The sequence below is a fragment of the Ochotona curzoniae genome, unplaced genomic scaffold (genome assembly GCF_017591425.1).
Source record: "Ochotona curzoniae isolate NIBS_2020 unplaced genomic scaffold, NIBS_Ocur_1.0 scaffold_2587, whole genome shotgun sequence".
Classification (NCBI taxonomy): domain Eukaryota; kingdom Metazoa; phylum Chordata; class Mammalia; order Lagomorpha; family Ochotonidae; genus Ochotona; species Ochotona curzoniae.
This window is the reverse complement of record NW_024467096.1, coordinates 9269902-9296418: the sequence shown is the minus strand read 5'-3', so window position 1 is coordinate 9296418 and position 26517 is coordinate 9269902. Positions and strand designations below refer to the sequence as shown.

The following is a 26517-nucleotide window of genomic DNA, read 5'->3' as shown; positions in this document are numbered from 1 at the left end:
AGGCTTGCATTTAAGGAACCCAGACTGGAAGTCGCAGTGTACACATGTCCAAGTAGTGCTGAATGACACCCTCAGTGGCAGGGAAGGAGAAAGAAGCTGAGGGAGATAAGGACAATTCTGAGGGCAGGGAGCAGGCTTCAGAACAGCAACACCCTGCTTCTAGAAAACTGGTGGCAGGATCAACTGGCTTTCCTGTACTCCATTTCCCATTGTGCCGAAAGCTGCACAGACTGGAGTACTGGAGTCACTGTTGCTCATCTGGGTCTGGTGGGATTCATGTGGGCACAGGTACTTCTTTCTTTTCTCACACCTCCCTTCCGTTACCCTCCATTTGCCCTCCCTAATGGCATGGTGGGAGATCTATGAGAACCTGAAGGAATTTGCAGGGACTTCTTCCTCTAGGGATACCAGGATTTCACCAGTGAATCCTTTCTAAAGATGGTGCTGCATTGCTTCCACCTGTGTTCCGGCTGTTGTCAAGAACTTAATGTCAGTTCCTTCTCTGAGTGGAAGCAATCAATCATGTGCTGTCCAGGCAGCCTGCCTTGTTGGGCCTCTTGACTGTGTGCCTGTGGATCACTCCCGTAGCAAAGACTGTCTGCCAAAGCAGTCCTGCTTAGGGCTGTGCTGAGGCTTTGCTGTTATTCCCATCATTGCAGTTGCAAGTATTCAAAACTTTTTGGCTGAGGTTTCAGTTGTTGCTTAACTTTCTCCTTTCTTAATGCTGCCATCTCAGGTGTCCATGTCCTACTGGGCTCCCATTATCCTTCTCTGAATTATGGTGACCTTCCTGGGGCACTCACCTTGAGCCTCAACCATTTATTGTTTTGATTCTTTGCATCTCTATTTGTAATTTTTTTCATTTATTTGTTTGCTTCATCATCAGAACCTGGCAAGAATCACCAAACTGGTCATTCTTTCAGTGGTTTTCAAATTCATGGTTCCTGGAGCCAGAGTTGTGGTGTAGCCAGTAGAGCTGCCTATACATTTATGTTCCACTTTTCTCTGCAAATCTGCCTTTCCAATAAAAAGAAATAAATTTTAAAATAGATAAATCATCTTTTTAAAAATTTGCAGTTCTTTCGATGTGAACTAAAAAGCAGCACCGAAGGTGTTATGTTTTCATATATGTATATACCTAGGAGAAATATTGAAAGATAAACACAGGTATTATGACTGGTTATTTCTCAGTGACTATTTGATAGCAAATGGTCAATTATGGGCAACCAGTAGATTCCAGATGTTCAAAGCATGCATTCCGGAGTTGAACATCCTGTCCTTGATTTCTGCTAAACTATTTTAAGTTCTTTAGTTTCTGTGGTTATCATTTTTGCAACCAATAAAATGTGAGCAATAATACATCATAGAATAAAACTTAACTTTGATTGTGCATGTAAAACATGAGATTCAGTACCTGCTGAGCACTGAAAGCCTCATTGGATAGTTAGTATTACTAGCAATTTTTTAAAAGATTTATTTATTCTTATTGGAAAGTCAGATATACCGAGAGGAAGAGAGACAGAGAGGAAGATTTCCGTCTGATGGTTCACTCCCCAACCAGCCGCAATGGTTGGAGTTGAGCCAATCCAAAGCCAGGCGCCTGGAGCTTCTTCCAGGTCTCCCACATGGATGCAGGGTCCCAAGGCTTTGGGCCGTTCTCAACTGCTTTCCCAGGCCTAAGCAGGGAGCTGGATGGGAAGCGGGGCCACCAGGATAAAAACCTTCCCCCATATGGGATCCCGGCATGTTCAAAGTGAGGACTTTAGCTGCTAAGCTCTCACACCGGGCCCTACTAGCAATTTTAACATATTGTCATTTTTCTATAATTAATTTTAACTATTTTTACAATGATAAAAATTATTGGCTTAAAATATCAACTATTTTTACAAATAAAATTTAATTAAACTTCAAATATTCAGATGATTATTGTTCAATTTCAATCAAAATACTTCTATGGATCCTAATGAAAACCATAAAATGTTTAACACCATTGTTACTATTTTCAGTTCTTATAAAGTGCAGGAATCCACAGAAAAGTATCAGCTACAAATTCAATGGAACTGTCTGATTTTCTGCACAAGTTTTTAGAGGTGCAGTCTTTCTTCTTGGAGGAAATTTTAGTAATGTCACCAGGGCAGCTAGCAAATGTACCAAGTCACAATTTGATTACGTACGGCTACTTTTGCTTCCTGGTCCTCAAATTGCCTTTCAAAGGATGAAATCAAATGTGCTCTTCTTTCTCGTGTTCAAATGTCAGTGCTGATGAGCTTACGAAAGCTTGACCAGCTATCTAACCATCTTGTTGTAGAGAGACTCAGATGGGGTCATTCTGTGTCAGTTCTCTAAGAGCCAAACTTTTGTTATTTGTGTCTAACAACAGCATTTCAAGACTTACCATGAGCAACACACATACATTTTTAATTTCTCAATATCCTTAAAGTCATCACAATCAGATTACCCTGAATTTTCCATCAGATATGTTTAGCAAGGGAACATAAAAATGAAATAAATCCCTGTTTTTTTTCTATTTTTTTTCTGCTTGTTTCCTGTATCATCCAGGAAGCAATTATTATATTTTCAAAGCAGAGTCATTTGGGGACATCAAAACATGAAAATCTTTATATGGTAGAGCACGTAGCATGCTGCAGTCTGAAAAAAGAAAAGAAAAAACTTTCTCTGTCCCTGTTTTACAGAGTCGTCTTAACAAGAACAAAAAAGAGTTATGACCACGTACTTTCAAAAGACATTTCCACTGTCATCTTATCCAAAGAAAAATATAATTTCAGCAATTGGGGAAAGAAATTGAAAAGAGTATGGAACACAACACTGCTTTGATAGATACCTTTGGCATCTAGTTGATAAAACATCTTTAATACTTTAACAATCTTTTTCCAAAATCTATTATGGAGTCAAATTACCATCAACCATAAATTAACAATCAAGGACAGACACAAAATCTGTTTAGATTATGGGCCGTGTTCTTTACTATATCCCGTTACTGATAATTATTTCTGGTCCACAATCCATATTCTAAAACAGCTACTTCTGCATGCATTTTCTAATTCAAAGTTTTGGGGAACAAGTTTGTGTTTATAACAGGTAATATAATCAGTGCACAGCAAAGCTGAATATGGGCATTTCTGAAACAAAATCTACAAAAACCCTCATAAGTTGTCTTAATACAGATTATAAACTGCCCCCTGCCAATTCAGGTTCAGTCATGGCACCAATTACATTTGTTGTAAGCTTAAGTGTCAAAGAAAAAAAAAAATAATGATTTTGCATCCAAGAATCAAACATGGCAGACACACTTTACCAGACTTACACATCTGAATTCTTGAGTCTTTTCTTCTTTCCTTAACCAAGAACAACCTCTGTGTCTCTTCTAATTTGCAAAACTGTCCCCAGGCAGCCCAATGTCAACCCTTTCTTGAGGCCTTCCAGGGTGCTGCCTGCAGGGGTGGCTACCTCTGGGGACTTGAAACCCTTGTCTAAGGTTATGCCACCTTGAACACGCCTGATCTTAGAAGCTAAGCAAAGTCAGTCTGGTTAAACTTGCGTGGGAGACTAGAAACCCAGAAGAAATAGCTCTGTGCCTAGTCGGTCTTTGTGATTCCACAGTCTGTTTCCTTCAAGTGAGAGAATCAAATGAAACATGAATGTTGCAAATACAAACGTCAGCAGAACAAATGTGAAACATTCACAAATGTGGATTTTCACAAGATGACATGGTTTGATTTTTTTTTTTTTAAGTAGCTTTATTCAGGATTTAGCTTTCCTGGTCAAACCCTTAATACAGAAAGTTTGAAGAAAGAGTATAATAGTATAGTTACTAGCTCTTTATTTGAATTCAATATTTTAATTGACTTCTGAGAAACCAGCTTTAGATTAATATGATGCTCAGGAAATGTAAGTAAAAAATCTAACTTTCTCACATATTACATTATTTTATGAAAATAGTTTTATTGCATTTATACCATTTCCAGAAGCAATTTTTAAACTCCCTAGTCAATTCAAAATGTATTTCCTTGTGTTACATTTTTGCAGTTCTCTTTGCAGAAAATTAAATATTAAAGAATTAGTAGTGATCAAATAAGAACATTTTACATAAGGATAAATAATTCAATATCAAATATTGTAGATTAAAGGAAGAATAACTATTTTTAATGCTGATGACTCAGTACCAATTCTCCAGACAGAAATATCAATCTATTATTTTAAGTTGTGGAAAAGACGGTGACTCCAAGACTAATTTTTATCTTCTGTTGCTTATGATCATATACTCTACTTTGCTTATGTCCACCATTATATGAAACTATATTTCTGGCTCCCTTTTAGAAAATCGTTATTAGGATAGTTTGTAAAATATAATAAATAAATTAAAAATAAGTTAAAGTTCCCAGTAATAACTGAAATAGTACAGTGGGTGAATTGGGGATACGTGTTTGTAAAAAACAACTGTTCAGATGCCACCAGATCATATATAAAAAGCTGAATGTGGGCTTTATGACTTTCCTACTTTTATTCATATGACATATGGGTTCTAACATGCAAAAGTGAGTAACACATTTCTTGCAGTGCATCTATCAAATCAATCATCCTTCACATCCAAATGGAAAAGCATTTCGTAAAACTTCCCTTCTTAAAAATTCTCTTCTAAAAATTCTCTTCTTAAAAAAAAATGAAGTTCACTAAGAGAAGATCTGTCCTTTTTGTGCAGCCAATTTCCTGCTAATACATCCTGGAAGCAGAATCTTGCTCAGCTGTGTGGACTCCTGACATCCCTGTGGGAGACTGAAGTCGTTCTGGGCTCCATGCTTGGCCTGGCGTGGTACCAGCTAGGGCAGAAATACGGGGAGAGGACTAGTATATAGAAGTGTGTGTGTGTGTCTCACTTTGTCTCTATCTCTGGCTCTTCTCTGCTTTTCAAGTAGATAAAAACAAATGCATGAACTTTTTTTTTTAATGTACAAAAGAGACGAGAATCTGGAAGAAAATGGAATTAATTTGCACAACAAAGTGAGAAGAATTTGGAGTTACTGTATGTCTTCTGGAAAGAATCATGGAAAGCTCTATTATCTGGTGAGATGCTGGCATCTGAGGAATTGAAATATCTGAGAGACTTTTTCTTTTCTTTTTTTTTTGTAAAAAAAAAATGGTAGTGTGGAATGGAAAGGTAAATTTACACCTGCCCCATCGACATCCCATATGGGTGCTGGTTTGAGTCCCAGCTGTCTCGCATTGAGAGATGGTCAAGTGTTTGGGTCCCTGTATCCATGTGGGAGAACCCAGAGAAGTTCCTTGCTTTGGCCTGATCCACCCCTGCAGTTGGGAGCATTTGGGCAATGAAATATAAGATCTTTCTCCTCTCCTTTCTTCTCTTCTCTCTCTCTCTCTCTGTGTCTGCGACCCTCTCTGTAACTCTTTCAAATACATATATATAAATTTTTATTTTTATTTATATGTATTTTTATTTATATTGTATTTTTTATATTTACCAAATATACCTATTTATTTATTTATAAAAGAAAATGTTGGTGAGGAGTGAGATATTGAGCTAACCAAAATTCATTAAATGGTGACCAAACCAATCCTATCTAGGTATTAACTGATACATAACTTTAGCTATATATGAAGAACAGACATGCAGTCATTCTAGTGAGAAGATACAAATCTGGCAGAAAATTTTAAGAAATGATAAAAGGAAGGAAAGACATCTAAGCATCCTAGAATGTTGGAACATCTTGGCACATAATTTCATATATTTTTATAGAGTCAGATTAAATTCTTATGCAATATTTATTTCCATTTTTAATAATTTAATTTCTTTTTTATATGACTAGTTCTTTCAACAGTTTAGGGACTTGTAAGCTACAGCCCAAAGATTAAATTTAGCCAGCTAAATCTTTATTTGAGCAAAACCACACTCTCATTTGTCTGGCAATTTCATGTCACAACAGTAGAGCAGAATGATTGTGACAGAGACCATATGGTCCACAAAGGATAAAATATTTACTACCTGTCTCTGACTTCTGATCCAGAGTCAACTTAAAACAGATCTTTTTAAAGTGAAAGATAATTTTGAGATCTACAACTAAACAAGTCAACAAGAATCACATACTCTCACTCAAAACACTAGCATCATTTTATATGGCTACAACTAGCATCACACACCTTAACAAACTGCTGGAGCAGTACTATGAATTTTGACAGTGAAATACAGTAATTACTACTAAAACAGTTTACCTGAAGAAAATCAGTAAAATTTGTAAAATTAGATTCAGAGTCTTAAAAATATGTGATTTGGTCATGCATTAAAAAAAAATATTTGTAAGAAACAGTGCTTTTTCTTGGGTTACTACTTTTATTTATTTTCTCTTTTAAATTTATTTATTTATTTTATTATTCAATGATACAGTGCCATAGGTTCTAAGATTTCCCTTGTCCCCTCCTCCCCAAACCCTCAGGCTCCACTAATTTCCCCAATGTCATCACAATAGTATAGTCCTTCACAATCAGTCATAAGTCCATCATTCTGCTACTTAAGTGTATCCTGATATAGTGAACAAGGATAATGGCAGAGTCCAGCATCCTATTGTCAAAATACATTCAAGAGTTTCGTCGGGAGTCCTTGTTCAATTTGGAAGCAGAGATGCACACTGTATTGTATCTTCACATCTGTGTGTGATAATCTCTACTACACAGTTACTATAAGTATCCTTAAATGAAAAGGCATAAAACAAGATGAACAATAGGAAGGAAAATATAAAATTTACCACAACATTAAGTTAAATAACATGCTATGTGTCACTGAAGAAGCAGAAAAAAAACTCAGACCTTCCTGAAGTAAACGATGCTATAGTGTAACCTATGAATCCGTGAGGAAATTAACAAGAAAGAGAAAATCTTGTTTTTGAATGAATGAACGAAAATAATAACAAAAATAACAAATCCCTTGAGATATAGCAAAAACAATATGGCAAAGGTTATTGGTCTTGCACTTTGCATGAAGTTTGCCTTATATCAGAGAGAACATACAGTATTTGTCCTTTTGGGATTGGCTTGTTTCATTGAACATAATGGTCTCTAGTTGGGACCATTTGATTGTAAATGGTAGGATTTCATTGTTTTTTTAATGGCTGAGTAATATTCCATAGAGTAGATGTGGCAAGGTTTCTTTATCCACTCCTCTTTTGACGGGCATTTAGGTTGTTTCTCTGTCTTTGCTATGTAGATTGTGCTGCTGTAAATATAGGATTACAGATCCCTTTCTTGCAGATGTCATGTTTTTGGATATATTCCCAGAAATGGGATAGCTGGGATAGGTTCCTCAATGGGAAAACACAAAGATTCACCAAAGATCAACTGAGACATGTTCAAGAGAAACTCCTGCCTTCCTTTTCTACCTGTCAGGGAAAGCTTCACATGAATCATTCACAGGCTTCAGAGGAATCAAATACTACAGGAGTCTCACTTGCATACATAGCAATCTAACACTTGGATTCTGGTCCAACAACGGCGTGTGCTTTAACTTCAGTTATCAAGACAAACGTATCAGTTCGTCATGACATATGTATTTTCACTTTCACTGATTTCCAGGAGGCATTTACTATGTATTTCCACAGAAATACAGTGAGCAACAGCAAGAACCCAGTCTTCAACAATGTTTGGGATGATTATGTGTCTGGGAAACCATTTTCCTGCAAGACTGTTGATCTTTCTCTACCACATAAAACCTTCCAAGAATATATGCGTGGGTTTTATGGAATGTTCCATTTTCACGTATGAGATCCAACTGCTCTCTGCCTAAAGAATGAACAGAGGGCAGGTGGAGACGTCATTGAGAATGCCAAGGCTGGAAAAAGTAGCTCCCAGAGAAAATCAAATCATACATAAAATATGCATCCTGATCTTCTGTGGCACAGAAATATAACCATTCAATGAGATAGCCTGCTAACATACTCAGGGAAAAGTACTGCTTCTTAAAGGAGGAAATTCTCAACTCCACAAAAAGTAATTCAAATCCATCCAAAGTTATTGTCACCTGTGCCTGCTTATAGTACAACTAGTACTACCCAACCTGTCTCCTTCAGAAGATATTCAAGTTTTGACCAAACAAAGTCAGCCCACAGGACAGTGCTTTCTGAGAGATTAGATATAAAAATTTCTGAGAACATAGTGATCCAATCAGCCTGATTAAAAGCATAAGGCTTTCTGTGTTTTGCCTGCATCCCACAAAACCAAGAGTTGTAATTTCTACAACTTGCAACCAGATGCAATTCGTTGATTATAACTGTTGTTTGGAAATAACTAATAGAATGATTTAATGGGAAAGTATTTGACTGCTGATACTGTCTAATTTGGATTCAAATCCTGGTTGTATTAGGTATCAATCCTAACCTTAGACAACTTAAGTAAACTCTGAGCCTCTGTTACTTCATGTAAACATGATAAGAATGTATCATTGAAGAGTATTTTAAAGAGTCTGTGAAATATCATATATGAAGTACCTAGTACAATGCTAGATTTGAATAAAAGTGAAATAATTTATAAATTTATTATCATTAATAGTTTAATTAGAATCCATGGGGTCATCTCTGCACAGATACCTTCACAGAGGGGAAATTTTAGACTGCAATGTAACAGTCTATCATGGGAAAATTCAGCTTTAAAAAAATACAGATATTATGACAGATAAAGAACATGCCAAACCACAATTGGAAGAAAAGGAGTTTATTAGACTTTTCTGCTTAATTCTTAGGCCCCTCCACCTGGAGGACAAGCTTTATGAGCAGAAACATCAGTATATTTCTAAGTATGATGCACCCCCAGTCTGTCATGCAATAGATATTCAATATGTTTTTCAAATATGTATTAAATTTTGAAACTTAGAATAAGTGAGACAGAAGAGAGAGAGAGAGAGCTTCCATGCATTAATTCACTCCCCAGATAGCGGTAATGGCCAGCTAGGCTGGGCCAAAGCCAGTAGCCAGAAGTTTCATCTGAGTCTCCCATGTGGGTGGCTGTAGCCCAAACATTTAAGTTATTTTCCATTGCTTGTCCCAGACCTTTAGCAGGGAGTTACCAGGACACTAACTGGCACCTATATGGTATGCTAGCATCACAGGTAATAATGTTACTCATTACATCACAGTGAGGGCCCATATTTTCAATACATTTTGTCCACAAATCAGTGGATACAGAAGAACTAGTATCTACTCTGAGAATTCACAGTCACTGGAGCAAGACAAAATACGAAAATTCAAATGCATCCTCCAAAACTATCCAGTAGATACAACCAACTCTTGCTCTGCTAATTTCACATATACCAGTAAACTGTATGTGGGAGCCTTTATGGAAAACAGATTGGCAGTTTCCAACAGAAATAAAGCAGTTATCTATTCCCCAGTAAATATATTCACTGGCATCTGAATTAACCACAGGTTTGTTTCTGATCATGTTACAGGAAGCTCTAATCAAACAACAGTGGGTTCCAAAGACACTCAAGTTCACTCTTTTTTATATGGTTTGATTTTTTCCATTATTACTTTATCAGTAAATTGCCAGTCTCTCTAATCATCACTTAGACTATATTAACTTAATTGAGGGAAGTTATCAGTAATTAATTGAGACTGTATCTTTTCATAGGCTAATGTCTTTGTAATGGCATAGCATAGTTTACAAACCTTGAAACACACACACACATCTTTATTAAACTGCAGTAAAATCAATTACAGAAAAATTAGATTTCAAATAGCTTGTTGCATATGAAATGGAATCTAAAACTAGTAAACATTCTCAATAACATAAATTCATCTCAGTTTATGATCCAAGAACTTATCCACTGAAATTTAGTATTTTAATCTTAGCACCAGCCAGGCCCATTTTCATCACCACGTGCTAGAGGACAATGCTATAGTGCTTCCTCCTTCTCTCAATAAAAATCTGCCTTTCAAATAAAAATAACTCTTTTTTAAAAAAAAGATACTGCTTAGGACAACTGCACATGATATCAGACTGCCTGTGTTCGGGTCCCAGCTTTACTCCCAGTAAGAGCTTCCTGCTCATGTGTACCCTGGGAGGTAGCAAGGGATGGCTCCACAAGTTCAGGCTCTGCTACCCATGCAGGAGACCTGGAATTAGTTCTTGGCTCGTGGTTTTGACCTCTTCCAGCCCCAGCTATTATAGGTACTGGGGAGTTCACTAACATGTGGAAGACTGATTTCTCTCTTTTTCTCCCTGTCTTTTACCTTTCTCCTTCACCCTCTCACTTGCCTCCCCCACTCTTTCTTTCAAGTACATAGAATAAATAAATGGCAATTCAAAAAAAAAAACAAAGATAAAAAGTCTGTAAATTAGCACAGGGCTTGCTCATGAGTTTCTTGGCTAGACTTAGAAGTGAATCAATTTGAAAGATATCCAATATTCATATTTCCTGTTTTTTTTTTAGTGTCCAAGTATGCTGAGGGAATGGTGCCAGGAGGTTTGATTTCTAATGAATACACAGGAATCTTAGAGTTCTTGACAGTTACACTGATGACAACAGACAGCATGAAATAATTTCAAGATCTTAATTTTCAAAGTATTGACATGCAAGTTTCAATTATAAAGCATAAAGTGAGAATTTCAATTAAGAAAGCTAGAATTGACCAAGATTTCAGATATACGGTATAATGCCTTTGTTGTGCAAATGTAAAAACTGAGGATAGAAAAGGAAGATGAATCATTTACAGCAATCAACAACATAGTTGACTAACTTGGAACTGTCATTCACCTTGTTCACTTTAGAATTCCTTTTCTTACAGTTTTCCTGGATTTCCTACTGTTCACCAACTGTGGCTGCCATCTGTATTTTCCGCTGATTCACTCCCCAAGTGGCAGCAAAGGCTGGAGTTGAGCCCATCTGAAGCCAGGAGCCACTAGCCTCTTCCAAGTCTCTCACAGAGGTGCAGGGTCCCAAGGCTTTGGACCATTCTCTATTGTTTTCCCAAAACACAATTAAAGAGCTGGATTGGGAGGCGAAGCAGCCCCTGGTACACTGCAAAGTGAGGACTTTAACCACTAGGCTACAACTCTAGGCCTGACTTTTCTTAACATGTCTTAAAGTGGATTATCAGTCTAGGAAAATGACATTTTATCATTTTGCAGATGTTGAAATATTTTAAGCCAGAATTTTCTGCAAACTTGTGATTCAAAAAGATTATTTTAATTCTGGTATAAAAATTAAGACCCAACTGTCTTAATAAAAGGAAGAGAGTAAGGGTGGGTTTTGGGTATAATAGCTAGGATACTGCTTGGGACACCTGAATTCCATATCACAACACCTAGGTTTTATTTATGCTTCCACCATAGTTTTTAGTGCTTGGCTAATGCCCATATTAGGAAACAGCAGATGATGGCTTAAATAGCTGGATCCCTGCAACTCCTGTGGGAGACACAGACTGAGCTCTAGGCAGCTGCCTCTCAGCAGGTACATAAAACACATAAAATACAGAATGTACTTGGATGCCTGTGCAGAACTTGGTAACTGCATATGTGAAACAAAAGAAAGAAAGAAGCAATGCCACCCAGTTTCCTGGCATCATGCTAAGTGCAGAGGAGCTCAAAGTTACAAGAGAGACCCAGCTGGACATTTACAAAATGTGTAATAGAATAATTATGAAGCATACTAGAAATATGATGTACCATATATAAGGAATAGTTAAAAGGAGTATAAACTTATATTGAAACAGGAAAAAGGAAATCACGCTGGTTACTATGTGTCAACGTGGCTTGCCCATGAGATAATCCTGCATTTGTCCAAACTTGGGGTGTGTATCTCTAATTTTGTCTCTATGTGATGGTCACATCTCAACCTGAAAACTAAGTAAAAGAAATCTGTTTTGCTAGTGTGGTAGACACCTTCTTTCTATCAAAGATTCATACATATAAAGAGGTAAAACAAAATAGAGTTCTTCCTATCTGATTGCTTTGAGTACAGACATCAGTCATCATCGTAACTCAGACTCATACAGAAACATCACCCCTTCTTGGGTCTTGAACCTGCACACTTTCTGATCAGGATTTATGCCATTCATTAGTATTTCTTACACTTCAGCCTCTTGGGTCTCTATTCTGCAGTCTGAAGATCTGAGGAATTCATGGTCCTCATCATCATGTGAGCTAATTTCTCATAGCAAATCTCTTTGTGTAAGTAGGAACTGTCTTTACAGAGTCTCTAAGAAATACACTTTAAGCATAAGTATGAGTTAAAAGGAAAAAAAATGAATGAAAATGCATACTATGTAAGGTAATATGTAGGAGAATGTTGGAGTAACTATTAATATTGGGAACACAGATCTAAAATTAAGGGCTATGATACAGACATTGAACAGCTGGTTAAATCTCCACTTGCAACATTCGCATCCCCTATCAGAAGGCAGGTTCAAGTCCAGGTTGCTCCAAAGTTCTTACTAGTGTGCAACAGAAGATGGCCCAGATATTTGGGTCCCTGTCATCCTCACAGCAGATTTGGATGTAGCCGTAGCTCCTGGCTTTTGCTTGACTCAACACTGCTTCTTATAGGCATTTAATGATGGAAGCTCTCTTTTTCACTCTCTACTTTTTCCTCTCTCTGTTATTCTTTCAAAATAAATCTTTACATTTTTGAATAAAAATGAAAGAATATTGGTAGAAATAAAAGGTATCATTTCACACGGATAAGTGATTGGATTAGTAGAAATTAGCAACAATTAGAAATATGTACATGTGTAATGTTGAAATACACAAAGCAGAAAATAAGACTTAAATACAGTAATAAATAATTCATTTACCAGAAGTGTATACTATAGTTACATTCAGTGTTTAATAGAACAAAAAGACAACCAAAAATTGAACATATGGTAACCATTTTAAAAAATAGGAGTAGTTTTATTAACTTCAGCTAGAACAGATTTCAGATTCAAGAAGGTTACTAGTGATAAAGAAGTATATTACATCAATACCTAATACTACAGGGATCAGTATTCTAAGAAAGCTAACAGTTCTAGTGAATGCAGTAAGACTGGAGGATTTAAAAGGTCTACATTTGGGGGGAGAAACAAAACTATTTTTGTTCTCATATACATGCTTTTCTATATAAGAAAGTCTTTTAAATCCCTGGAACAAATCAATTATCTTGCAAGTGTGCAAGAGTCAAGGCAAATATATATAAGTTAATTATGTTCCTATGTACCAGAAATGAGCAGCTGAAACTTAAAACACATTACTAACTACAAAAGCACAGCAAAAATGTTATGTAAATTTAACCAACTATGTACAACAGGAATAGCTGGAATAACTGGGTATCTAGATGTAAAAAAATGTAGCTGATAATTAGATAGGTAATTCATAAGTCTAAAGATAAATAAAAGCTCCTAAACACCTGTAAGACAACATGGAAGAAAACCTATGTAATCCTGATTATGATTATGACATTTTATATGTAATACTAAAGGTACAATCCATGCAATAACTGATAAGTTTTTGTTCCACAAATAACAATGAGGAGACAAACTGTGGATTGGGTTAAAATATCTGAAAAGACATATTTTACAAACTGCTATCAAAAGCAAGTAAAGAATTCTTAACACCTTGACACAAGACTCCTACCTTCCATCATATACGCAAAATCAAGTCATGATGTGTCAAGCATCTAACTCTACAAGCTGATGCCATCAAATTACTAGAGAAAAATATTGAGGAAATTTTTCCAGACATTGACCTAAGCAGGGACTTCTTAGAAAAGACCCCAGAAGCTACAGGCAATAAAAGCAAAAATAGACAAGTAGGATTGCATAAAACTAATTTCTGCATAGCAAAATAAAGACTCAACAAAAGCCAACTGACAGAATGGGAAAAACATTTGCAAATGTTTTATCTGATTAAGATTAATCTACAGAATCTATAAAGTGCTTCAGAAACTTACCAATAGCAACAACAACAAAAATAATCAACACCGTTAAGAAATGGACTAAGGATATGAGCAGACATTTATTTTTTAAAATTTATTTCTTTTTCTTGGAAAGGCAGATATACAGAGAGAAGGAGATACAGAGAGAAAGATCTCCCATCCAGTGATTCATTCTCCAAGTGACCGCAGTGGTCAGAGCTGAGCTGATCTGATCTGAAGCCAGGAGCTTCTTCCAGGTCTCCCACACAGGTGTAGAGTCACAAGGCTTTGGGTCATCCTCAACTGCTTTCCCAGGCCACAAGCAGGGAGCTGAATGGGAAGTGAAGCAAGCAGGATACAAACTTGGGTCCAAATGAGATCCTGGCACATGCAAGGTGAGGACCTAGCCATTAGGCTACCGTGCTCATCCTGAGCAGGCATTTTCAAAGGAATAAATACAAATTGGTCCAAAGACAAATGAAAAGATTGTCAAGTTCACTAGGATCAGGGAAATGCAAATACCCATGTTTCACCTTATTCCAGCTAGAAATGCATCCAAAAATAAATCACACATATACACACACAAATGCTGGAATGTGAAAAAAATGTGTCATATTCAATGTTGGTGGGAATGCAATTTAGAAAAACCAATATGGAAGACTGTATGGAGATTCCTCAGAATAAGTCTACCATATGACCAAGAAACTCTGTGAATTTACCCAAATGAAATGAAATCAGAATATTAAAGAGCTATTTGCGTCCCCATTTTTGTCACAGCTCAACTGACAGCAGCTAAGACATGAAGTATACTCAGATGTTCATCAACTGATGACTCGACAAATACAATATGGGACACACACACACAAATGCATACATACTAAGTAATACTACTTAATCATTAAAAAGGATAAAAATCTATGTTTTGCAAACCAAATGGGTGCAACTGAAAACCATCGTGCTTAGGGAAATAAGCCAGTCCCCCAAAGACAAAGTTATGCTTTCTCTGATATGCAGTAATTGATTAAAAAAGAAGTATAGAAATGAAACAGACAGCTTACATTTTTGATTGCTGGTCTTATCCCTTGTTTAGACTCATACAGAACTGTGCTCTTTCTACATTTTCCTTGTTGAATATTATGGTTAGTTGTGGATTAAACCTGTGATTAAAGAGTGGACTGAAATTATGGTTTAGCAAAGAAAAAAAATTTTTTTTGAAGTAGGAAGGAGAGAGATTTGAGGGAAGAAATTCTTCTTAGAATTGCACATACAAGTGCTGCTGTGGTGGCTTAACAGACTAATCCTCTGCATGTTAGTGTCAGCATCCTATATGGGTGCCAGTTCATGTCCTGGCTGTTCCACTTCCAATCCAGTTCTTTGCTTATAGCTTGGAAAGCACTAAAGGACTGTTCACGTCCTGAGAGCCTGCACCCGTGTGAGAGACTGGGAAGAGGCTCGACCCTTCAGCTTCGGGTCAGCTCAGCTGTGGCTGTTATGGCCATTTGGGGAGTGAACCAGCAGATGATCTTTCTGTCTCTGTAGAATCTGCCTTTCAAATAAAAATTAATAAATATATTTGTAAAAGATGTATACATATGAGATCTGTGAAACCTGTTCTCTATATTAGTAGAAACGAAAAAAAAAAAGACCCACAAAACTAATAAACAACATAATAAAAACTGACTAGATGACATGAAGAGTACCTCAGCAATGTGTGGAAAGTTCGCACATAAAAAGTTATTCCACATCAAATGTGATTAGGGAGTTGTAAATAGACAAAACGAGATACTTTTGTAAAACACAGAGTGCTGGTGAGAGTGTATGGCTACAGGAACGCTCATGTATTGCTGGTGGACATGCAGAGTGCTACACCCACTTTAGAAGACAGCTTCAGGTCCCATCTGCTCCACTTCCCATCCAGCTCCCTGCTTGTGGCCTGGGAAAGCAGCAGAGGATTCTACACCCATCTGGGAGACCTGGAGGAAGCTTCTGGCTCCTGGCTTCGGATCTGCTCAGCTTGAGCCATGGTGGCCATTTGGAGGAAACCAGTGCATGAAAGTGCTTTATCATTGCCTCCTCTCCTCTCTGTGTATCTGTCTTTTAAATGAAAATAAATAAATCTTCTTAAACAAGGACTATCACATACAGATGTGAAGATACTTCCAAATCAATGATGGGTTCCTAATGAAGCTCCTGAATGTATCTTGACAATAGGATGTTGGACTCTGTCGTTGTCTATGGAATGTCAGGATGCGCTTAAATAGCACGATAATGGACATATGGCTAATTGTGAAATATAGTTACTATACCACTATAATGACATGGGGGAAATTAGTGGGGCTGAGGGTTTGGGATGGGCATAAAGGAAATCCTGGAGCCTATTGAAATGTATCATGGGATAATAAAATATACAAAATAAATCAAATAAAGAACAGCAAGGTCAAAAGTATTAGAGATAAATTGGAGATAAATTCTTGAGGTCAAATAAAATGTTAACAAATCAAAAACAAATAAATAAAAAGACAGTTCGCTGTTTCTAATGAAGTAAATATGCTTTTACCACATTATGTAGAAAATGTACTCCTTTGGCATTTACCCAAATAAGAAGTAGGCACATGATCAATGAAAAGTTTTCAATCTCATTAGCTATTACAGAGATGCAAACTAAACTTAAAATGGAAATTCACAATGAGCTGGAATGATAGTAGACATAGCTGTTACTAGGTAACAAACGAAATCTAAAAATTCTGTCTTGTCACCTGGGATAAAGAACAGTCTTGAATTTTGTATCATTTTTGCAAAACATGTTAGTAACCTGTAAATACATACACCATTCGTTATGCCAACCAGTGAACAGACTAGGACAGAAGATAAACTGATGAAGATGCCAGTCATCAATCCTACCTATGGGGCTTACTGTCCCTTCTGCCTACCTCTGTTTGCGCAAGCTCCCTGTCTTACATAGTGTCAGTGTTCTTCAATATTCTCTTATCAAAATTTGTACAAAATCCGCTCATAGAAACTGGGAGTTTTTATAATTATAAACAAGTTCTTTCACATCAGGAAGTTTAACCTAAATGACGAGAGTAATGAAGTTACTCAAAATTCTAATTACAAAAAAATTCAAAGTGAAATGAGTTCAGTTCCCCCAAAATAAATATCGTATGTTTTCTCTGATTCATGGTAGTTAATATAAAATAAGAGAAAAAAGTACATAGGACTAAAAGGAATATCCTGTAATTTGATTTTTGTTTTCAGCCCTTGTTTTCACTCCTGTGGAACTACGGCTTTTATGCTTTTTACCTGTCAAATATTATGGTTAATGGTGCATTAAGCCTGTGACTATAAATGCAATACAACTATTCTTTTTTCAAGAATTAAAGAAAAGAAGACAGCAGGGAGGGAGGGAGAGATGGCAGAAGGAAAGTAGGTTATCTTCTTGGAATTGAGCCTATCAAATATAATAATACCAATTAAAATAAAGAAACAAAAAACTGAATTAATGTGAAAGCAGGTTCCTTTGTTACCCAATTGAGAGATATGGACAAGTGGAAACAGAAACTATAGATGGAATTGAAAAAAACTTTCCAGAAGTCACATTGGAAAGAAAAGGAATAGCCAAAATCAATTGCAACTGTACATTTGATTCTCCAATAAAATCAAATTTTTTGTTTCAACAGCTTATCATTTAAATTTCCAGTGGGGTGGTTAGAAAGGAACTCAAAGGATTCTAAGAATTGAAAACCCAAATTGGACATACAGTTGTTCATATAGGCAATGAAAGATCAGACTTATCTGCATGATTCCAGGAGTTTTAGAATCGGGATCTAATATTACAGCTAAAAGTAAAGAAATTTCCATTCAAAATAACACATGTGAACATAACACATTATGTTAATTTTATTAACATAAAAATTAATAGAATATTCTCAAAAGGAAGTATAAATGAAAATTATTGAGCAGGAACAAGACTGCCCCCATTCAGTTCTCTGCTTATGACCTGGGAAAGCATTGGAGGATGGGCCAAAGCATTGAGACCCTGCAACCACCAGGGAACACCCAGAAGAAGCTCCTGGCTCCTGGCTTTTCTAAAAATAAAAAAGAAAGTATGAATGATAAAAATACGTTTATCATAGAATTATTACAAATAATTGATTAGTGATTCATCTCAAGAACAGCAGCTAAAAGGTACATCTGTCACTATTTTCAACACATCGTATCATATAGCATGTCTTCCTCTTTTGAAGCTGACATTTTCTCTGTATGGCAGACACAATGTGTAAAAGCTAAGCCATGTGCAAATATAGTCTTATTAGGAACATCTGGAGGTTCAGTTGCTCCAGCTAACTCAAGAATGGCATCTTCTAACCTCAATTTGGACTTTGAAGCCAAATTCTCTGGAACACTTCCTAACACAAGCCAGCATTAAAACAGCAGGTGGCTTGCGATAATGTTTGACAATATGTTGCTGGAATGGCTTCACTGCCTTACCTCCAGTAAAAATAGTTTAAAAGAACTTAGCCCTGGTGGTCCCCAGACTATCTGCTTACTTATCGGGATCCACACAACAACAAAAGCAGTGATCACAGCTCATCATCACATGGAGTGCTATTTCCAAAATAGGCTATTGCAGGTTAAGGCCTGACACAACATCAATGTTGGCAGTGAGTTTGGCCCTCTGTTGCCTACTAGGTTTGGAATTTCAAACCTAGTAGTTTCTGTGATTTGGTGTTAGGAAACAGCATCTCAGAATTGCAACCAGGCATTAGAGGAGAATTTATTTATAGCTTGGACGTCACTCCAGAACATCGACTCCTGAGACAAACTGTACTGACTATTATAGTCTCCACTACCAGGGTAGGACTTGGCCACTCCTCTTTGGGAGGGTACTGATTTCAAAGCTGTTGTGAGTACTGCATGAAAGTATTCATAAAAAAGACTTTTGAACAAATCTGAGCTTTTAAAAACATTCATTTATCTGGAAGGCAGAGTTATAGACAGAAAGGGAAAGAGAGAGAGGGAGAGCGATCGTCTATATTCTGAATGTTATTGAGTAAATGCTCAATGAATCATTGTTTCTGGTCCATACATAAAGCATAAACATACACATATACAGCTGCACGCACAAATCATGTCATTTCCATAGGCACGTTTTGAGGATGAGTCCCAAACAGTAGATTGAATTCACCTGTTACAGTGTAGTGATTCTCTATATACTAAAAAAAAAAAAAATGCTATCAGATTACTACAATTTAAAAGATAGTTATGAAGTTGATCATGCAAAAAGTCTTGTAATCAAAGGGACACATATCCTCATACAAAGGACTAACGTTTGCAATAGTAGTTGAATAATAGCTAGGTCCCAGGCACGGACATGTCAATTCACTGGTTTTCTTTTGATTACAAATAGATGAAATAGGTACTAATAGTACATGTAAGAAAATTTAACATACAATAATTGTATGTGGTGTGCACTGGTTTGTTGTATTGAAGTCCAGCTGATGAATCTGATTCAAATCCAGCCAGACTGGCTCCAGATACCATTCTCAATCCTGTTTTACACTGTTTCTAAAGTCTGTCACAGAAACAAGTATAACAGTGTGTGCATGACACAAAAAAGAGCAAAGGTGATAGAGCTGCAGAACAAGGTATTAAGATGATCAAAAGGCAGAGTTATGCTATAGCAAGTTAAGCTGCTGCCTGCTGTGCCAGCGTCCCATATGGACAGCAGTTGTAGAGCACTTGGCTGCTCTATATCTGATCCGGGTGCTTGTTAATGAGCCTGACAAAGCAGCCAAACATGGCTCAAGTATTTCAACCCCTGCCACCTGCAAGAGAGACCCAGATGAAGCTCCTGGCTTCCTCTTGGCCCAGGTTCACCATTGGTGCCAATTGGGAAGTGAACCAGCAGATGGAAGATCTCATTCCCACCCCACCCTTCCCTGTAACTATGCTTTTCAAATAAAAGCTAAATAACTCCTTTAAAAATTATTCAGAGGAAAAAGTACCCAGGGCAGAAACATGCAATTATAAGGCAGGTGGTTTTGTGTAAAAACTCAGATGCCTTTGAGATTCCTACATCGGGTATTAAGGTCCAGGGTTGGAGTCCTGATTCTGCTTCCAACTCGAGCTTCAGGCTGTAGTGCATCCTGACAGACAGCAGGTGGTGGCACAAGCGTCTCAGTCCCTCCTACTACACGGAAGACCTACATTTCATTCCAGCTTCCTTAATATCACCTGACCCAGGCCTTTGAGAGCAAATGTTGAGAGCATTTAGGGAGTGAAGCAGCCAATGAAAGCTATATTCTATTCTTTCTTTCTCTCTCACCCTCCATCCATCCCTTCACTTTTGAAGGAGCCAGAGTGGTGGTGTAGCAAGCTAATCTTCCATCGGTGGCACCAGCCTCCCATAGGGATGCTGGTTCAAGTTTCAGATGCTGTGCTCCTGATCCAGCTCCCTATAATGTGCCAGAGAAAACAGTGGAGGATGGCACAAGACTTTCAGCCCCTGTAGCCACGTGGGAAACCAGAATGAAGGTCCTGGCTCCTGCTTCAATCGCCCTAGCTCTGGCAGTTGTGGGGATCTGGAGAGTGAACCAGTAGATGAATATTGTTATCTGTCTTTCCTTTTCTATTTTTGTAACCCTGGCTTTCAACTGTAAAAGTCTTTTAAAAATAAGTAAAATAAATAACTTGAAAATAAGTACATTTAAAAAATATTTTTAAAGATTGATTTATTTTTATGTGAAAGCTTGGGTGGCAGTGAGAAGGAGAGGCACATACAGACAGAATATTCCATCTGCTGATTCACTCCCAAACTGGCTGCAAAAACAAAAGCTGAGCCCATTCAAGGTCATGGAGAGGGAGGGTCTTGTGGGTCTCCAGCGGGGGTGCAGTGGCCCAAGGTCGTGAGCCATTCTCTGCTGCTTTCCCAGTTCGTAAGCAGGGATCTGGATCAGGAGTGGGGCAACTGGGACAAGAACTGGCATCTATTATACACGATGTTGGCTGCAGGCAAAGGATTAGCTCACTATCCACCACTCTGGCCCCTAAAAATATTTTTTAAAAAATTACAATAGCATAGAACCTAGATAACAAAGAATCAAAAGAGTTTGGAGATGGAAAGCAGTAAGATTTCACTGCATATAGGGATCCCAGGAAATTTTTCAGAAAATACTGGGTTCCAGTAACAGAATTTGATGGGTACCCCCTTGGATACGACGAGCCTTTTATTTCTGTAATCTACTGAGATGAATGGTCTGTGACTAGCCTGAATCTTTTAAGCTACTGATTTACTTGCTAGAATTATTTAAATGGTATCTCCAATATATGTTCTCCGAAGTTAGTAAAGAGCCGGGCATTGGAAAGTTTCAGTCACGTTCCCAGTCTTCAAGTAACTAATGAACATAAAAAGCTGTTACAGGGACTGTTCAGATATGGAGACGAAGTGCTGTATGTCTCCACGCATAAAGACCAAAGATGGACTCTCAGTGAAAGAACCGAAACTATCCTAACAGTAAGATAATGGACTCTGACAATGTCCGTGCCTACGCTGTCGGGAAACAATTCAGTAACACAATGATGGACTTGTAACTGTTCATGATGGACATCCATTGTAAAACTAGAGGGGAAATCAGTGGTGGGGAGGGAACCTGGGGTAGGGCATGGGCAAGCCCAGAGACTATGAAACTAAATCATAAAACAAAATAAAATATTTTTTAAACGGTAAAAAAAAAAAAAAAAAAGCAGTCACAGGGACAACTTCCAGAGTAGCCACACGATGGCAGCAAAGCACAATTTTCGCTCAGGATCAGCTATCCTGTGGGATTCTACTGTTGTTCACGCTCTGATTTCCAATTTCACGTATTTTATATACTTCCTAGGCATTGCTCAGCAATTGTCACATTAACAACATCATTTCCAGGTAGCCCCTTACACTTTACCAAACTCTCAGAGATGCTTCCCTCCCGCTTCCTTATCAGCTCTCTGTGAAGTGAGCAGATCAGGAATTCTGTAGGGAATAGATAGGAACCAACCTTGGGTCGCAAGGCCAGAAAGACCTCAGAGGACCAAAGTGAAGCAAAGCTCGGATCTGCACCCCTGCTTCAGTGGGAAAGAAATCTAGCATGGGCCGAGGAACATTTTGGACGAAGAGGATTATATGGACTTTTTCATCAAATTAGAAAAGGAAAGCAGTTTTGAGGGTTTTTTTTTTTTTTAAGTTACAGAATGAAAATGTTTCAGATTATTATAGAAAGCTTAACTAGCAAAAATGTAAGAGGAACATTGGCATTTAGCAACAAATGGCACATGTTGGAGACTACTAGACCGGTTGGAACAAACCTTAACGGGTTGGGGGCAAGGGAGCAGCTTGCATAGCCACTGTGCTGGAGCTATGAGGTCCAGCATCGAAGCATGAACATGCTGTGCTCTTGGTGGGGGGGGCTCCAGGACGAGGCTCCCCTGTCTCTACAGTGTCTGCTTGCTCCAGGCCTTCTTGGGCTTGTGATATACAACTCCAGCACTGATGCTTGTCTGTTGTGGTCTCCTCCTCGACGTGTCACCTATCATTGAACTTTGACTCAGCCAGACAATCCAAGATCATCCCTTCTGCAGAATTATATCTGCAGAAATCATTGTTTCCAGGTAATGTCACACTCGCGGTACCCCAATTTAGAATGTGGACCCTTGTTTCTGAGGGCCTCTGTTCAGCGCTGCCCTCACTGTCTCCTCTCCACAGGCCTGTGGACAGCTCACACACTGGCATACTGTGGTCTCCCAACCCACCACAAGCGTGGCTATTGGAAAGCATGATGCCCGATTTTACCTCCTGAGTCTGACAGCATCTCACTATGATTTCTGTGTCCTGACCTTGGGCTTTGTCTCTTCCATCTATAAAATTAGAAAGCTGGCCGAGCTAATGGTAACAAGGTCAAAAGCATGAAAGGAAAAGGATGGGTGCTTCAGAAAAATGAGCCTTTGTGCCTGGTGCTAATCTTTTGTCATTTTGTAGTAGGACTGGTTGTCTTGTCTCCCTCTTTAGTTTCTGGAGCACATTTATTTTTATTTGATTTTATTTTAAATATCTACTTTGTGACACTGCTCTAGATTTTGATTGTTGAGTCAGCAAGACAGAGTCCTGGGACAACCCAACAGGGAAAAGAGGCAAAACCATCACTCAACCAGTGGTCAAGTGCTAAAAAGAGACCCTGTGTGTGTATCAGCATGGGTGGCTGAGTGATCAGCCTGGGCTGGAGGTGGACGCAAGCATTAGGTAAAGCTTCATAACTGACACGCCGAGGTTGGTTCTTGAGGGCTGGCTAAATGTCATCAGCTGAGAAAATGGAAAGGCAAGTAGCACACACAGAGTAATCGTGTAGAGGCTATTAGGTGAAACAACGCGGGAATGTGTGGCTTTCAGTAGGAAGTGCCGGTGGAGGGCAGGAGAAACGCATTGTCCGCAAAGGTAACTGTGACCTGGACTCTTGCTCTGTGCCAATCTCTATGGAAAGGGCCTTTAAAATTTGCATAATTTCTCAGAATGGCCCTTGTGGTAGAATGTCAGTATGGACCAAGTTCAATCAAGGTACTAAAAACCTGCAAATCTGAGGCGATTCATGTCCCAAGTGCTTTGTCCCACATCCACACACAGTCTGTTGTGGAATGAAAGTTGATTTTTCATGCTCACAGTCTGTTGTGAGTTTGGGTCACTCTCCAAGACGGCTGTCTGTTACACGTAGGCTCAGCATTCTGTCTCCTTAATTCCATGGAAATTTCACATCGCCATGTGTTTTGCATTCGTCAAAGGAAAAGGGGGGCTTATGAGCTTCGTACCAGAAGCTTAAAACTTCCACACCAAAGCAACACATATCGCTTCAGCTCATGTTTCATTGGCTAAAGCAAGTAGTTGGGGTACATTTACTTTCAAGCACCAGAGAAATGTAATGTATAGAATTAAGGAGAAGCAGTGGGGAGGCCGAGGCTTAGAGACGCTGTGTAATGGCTCACTGCTGGTGAAGTGCCAGAGCAGCAGGTTGAAGGCAGCTCTGTTTGTAGATGCCCATTGCTGTGCACATGAACTTGGCCTTTATCTCACAGACAACAGGGAGACAGTAGAAGGCTGTCATGTGGAAAATACAATTCCTTTTTGCATTTCAAAAGCACATCTGTACAACAGTGTTTGAGAAAGGCAATGCTGAGGAAGTGAGCAGAGTGAGATGATGATTACTAGAAAGGAAATGATAAGGCCCTAAATAGGACGGTGGCAGGGAGAACTGCAGGGAGGCATCAGTTAAAAACCAAGCAAAAATCAGAGTACATGAGGTTTAGAAAACACGTGGAAATAAGGGATGAAATTAACAGAGGAGTGTGATGAGCAGGTGGGCCACTGGGAGGACGAGGGTACAGTCTCTCCTGACCGAGGCTTACGGTAAGCGCCAGGCTAGCCGCATTTGTTGGTTTCTAGTCAGTATATGGAGGAGGGAAGACAAGTGAGGCTCGAATCCAAACAGGCTGAGTCTGAATGGCTTGTAGAAAGCCACTCTGAGAGTTCCAGAAGATGTTTAGGCCTGTGTATCTCAAATCTATCAAGATAAATATTTTTTTACAAATGCAAATGCAGAACATCAAATCATGTCAACGATGAAATTGCCAGGGAGGAAGGGGAAAAAATGGTCGTGAAGGATGTGGGAAACCTCATGGAGTACAGACGCTTACTGCGTCCTTGAAGACCGAGACTTCTTCATAGTTCCTTTGATTTCTTGATCTGATAAAGGACTGAATCTAAAAGATTTCCTCAACCATGACAAGCTTATGAAACCAAAAACACTATGCGAGTGTGTACCATCGGGGAAAAAAAAAATCATTGCTGGAGAGTCCTATTCTTTGAATCCAGCGCACCATGCAGCCTGTCACACATGGTGATTCAGATGCCCAAAATGTATGATCCAGGAAAGCAACATATACACACATAGTCCATCTATCTTTTTGTTTTAAAAAGTTGTATTTGTTTGAAACAGATACACATAGAAAAGAAGTGATAAGGGAGAGGGGAAAGCCAGAGAAAGATTTCCAGGCCATTGAGTCACATCTCAGGTGTTTGCTAGAGCCATGGCAGGGCCCGGTGGAAGCCAGGAGTCAGATACTCCAGTCATAACTCTCATGTGGCTGGCAGGGATCCCAGTACTTGGAGCTGTCACTTGCTGTTTTCCCAGGTGCCTTAGCAGGGATCTGCATCTGAAACAGAGCAGCTGGGACAGCAAGGGACACTCCAGGGGGGAATGGCAGCCTCAGAAGTGGTAGCTTAATCTTCTATGCCACCATGCCAACTCCTGAATTTACCCTTTCATAAAATATATATATTTTTTTAATTTCTGGCTTATTACCAAAAGGCTATGTTCATTTAGTATTAGTAATGCTTTGTGTAAAAAAAAAAAAAAAAAAAAAAAAAACAAGTAAAGCAGTATGTAATCCCAACGTATTCCTTCCAGATATCCAGTCCGAGTGCCATGCATCCTTGCAAGGCTAGGGAAGACAGACCCACGCTCTGTCCAGGAGGGCCCTGCAATCCCATTTTCTTGCTAGTACTTCAGATGTGCCCTACAATCAGTCTCTGCGTTCATCTCTCCCGTGAGATGAAGAACGCAGCCTATGACCACCCCAAGCACCTTCTGCTCAAACACGCTGTCGATACCGCTGTTCACCAAAGTTGGTGTAAATGGAACTCCTGCGGAGAGGCCACAACTTCTTGAAACTGTTGTCTGTGCTCCAGCAGAAAGGGAGGTGTTCTGGAAAGTCACTGTTTCTGCAAACATCGCAGCCTGTGAAATCTGCCCCAAAAAGAGCTGATCATATGCCTGTTAGCCCAAAATAGCACCTCCCTCCATTATGCCGGGGTTCAGCGCAAAACTGACTCATGCAGCTCTGGGACTGCTGCCAGAGCCTTGCAGCACGCGAGCAGTTTGCATCAACAGGCGGGAGCTGCCACCAGCCGTCAGGCCCTCTGGGCCCAGTTGTCCCATTCAAGGAAGCAAGGCCTTTCCTACCCGGCTCATTCCAGGAAAAACAATTCAACAACATTCTCGGGGCTTTGCTCAAAGAACCTATCACAGTCAGATGGGGCTTTTGGATCTGCCCATGTTTTGAGGTTTTCTTGCCAAGGCAGATATTTAGCTTTATGCACATTCCTACTCCACAGCCCACAGCACTAGCTGGGGTTCTTCAGTGCCCAAAGTCCCATTGGCACCGTCCTCACCAATAGAGTTGGTGAGTTCAATCCAGCCTATTCTCACAGTGCCCTGTGGCCTCCTGGGCACTTTTTGGTGATCTGTTGGTCGTTAATCCTCTTTAGATTCTAGTTGTAACACATGAATCTTAGTGACTGCCGTTCTCTGCTGAGTTAGCCACAGCATCAAGAATATAATTAATTTAGGGCCTGGAGTGGCAGGCTAGTGGCTAAAGTCCTCCCTTGCACATGCCAGATCCCATATGGCCACCAGTTCTAATTTTGGCAGCCCTGCTTCCCATCCAGCTCCCTGCCTGTGGCCTGGGAAAGCAGTCGAGGATGGTCCAAAGCCTTGAGACCCTGCACCCACAAAGGAGACCTGGAACAG

The 26517-nt window shown here is 38.9% G+C and overlaps 1 protein-coding gene across 1 annotated transcript in view; it reads right to left on the bottom strand.

The window, feature by feature from the left end:
- The window catches only part of FGF12 (fibroblast growth factor 12), a 527052-nt gene that overhangs the window by 360337 nt on the left and 140198 nt on the right, over positions 1-26517 (bottom strand). The gene's annotated exons all lie outside the window — the stretch shown is intronic.